This window comes from Carlito syrichta, unplaced genomic scaffold, assembly GCF_000164805.1.
Source record: "Carlito syrichta isolate Samal-C Ts95f unplaced genomic scaffold, Tarsius_syrichta-2.0.1 Scaffold303749, whole genome shotgun sequence".
Taxonomy (NCBI): domain Eukaryota; kingdom Metazoa; phylum Chordata; class Mammalia; order Primates; family Tarsiidae; genus Carlito; species Carlito syrichta.
The window spans coordinates 57,688-59,054 of NW_007247845.1; positions in this window are offsets into that span (position 1 = coordinate 57,688).

A 1,367-nucleotide genomic window follows, 5' to 3' on the forward strand; every position below is an offset into this window, starting at 1 on the left:
CAATATCTTTCTTTAGTTTTCCTAGAAGCTGCTTTATGAAAGTTGGTGCTCCTATGTTGGGTACATATATGTTTAGGACAGATATTTCTTGTTGATGGAGTGAACCTTTTATCATTATGTAATGACCTTCTGTATCTTTTTAAATTTTTGATAGCTTAAATGGTATCTTGTCTGAAATTAAGATCGCGACTCCTCCTTTCTTTTGTGTTCCGCTCACCTGAAAATTTGTTTCCCATCATCTTACTTTGAGTCTGTGCATTCCCTTTCTAGTGAGATGGGTCTCTTGAAGGCAGTATATTGTTGCCTGGTGATATTTTATCCATTTTGCCATTGTATGTCTTTTCAGTGGTGCATTTAGTCCATTCACATTCAGGCTAATTATTGAAATGTGAGAGTTGTTCCCTATCATAGAGTTCTTATAGAGTTGTTGTTGTTCCACTTGGTTTGTTGTCTTTCTTTTGGTTTTGGGGTTGGTTCAGTGTACTTTATTCTTTTCCCTGTACTCTTGTGAAGAACGTTGTTCTTTTTTCCTTTTCTTCTGTGTTTAGTACTTTCTTAAGTGTTTCATGTAGAAGTGGTCTTGAGGCAGCATAAGTTCTTAGGGATTGCATATCTGGGAAAGAATTTAATTCTCCCTCGCTGATGGAGCTTAGCTGGGTAGGTTATTCTTGGTTGAAATTGTTTATCTTTTAGGACTTTGAAGAAAGGGCTCCAAGCTCTCCTAGTTTGCAGCATTTCTGTAGATAAATCTGCTGCTATTCTAATTGGTCTTCCATGGTAGGTGACCTGGCCTTTTTCTCTTGCTGCCTTTAGGATTTTTTCTTTTATACTTTGTTTAGGCAAATTATTATGTGTCTGGGAGTTGGTCTTCTCATTTGTTGTCTTTCAGGGGCTCTCTGAATCTCTTGTGTTTGAATTTTTGCATCACTGAGTAGATAAGGGAAGTTTTATTGTATAATCTCATGGAAAGTTTGTTTCAGTGTGATCTCTGTCTCTCTTTCTGCCTCAGGAAGGCCAATTACTCTTTGGTTCGGTCTCTTGAAGTAATCCCTCATCTCTTGAAGGTTTTGTTCTGTCTTTTTGAGCTTATTTTCTATGTTTTTAAGAGTTTGGGTTAGTTCTATATTTTGGTCCTCAAGCTCTGAAATTCTTTCTTCTGCTTGGGTAATTCTGCTTTCCATGTTTATCAGTTTGTTTTTTATTTCATTCACAGTATTCTTTATTATTATTATCTCAGTTATCAACTCCTTCCTAGTTTATTCTTGTCTCTCCTCAATTTTTTTAAATTTCTTTATTAATGGCTCGATATCTAGGTTTGTAGTTTGAGACCAGTCATTCTGGGGACTCTTCATTGTTTGCATTATGAA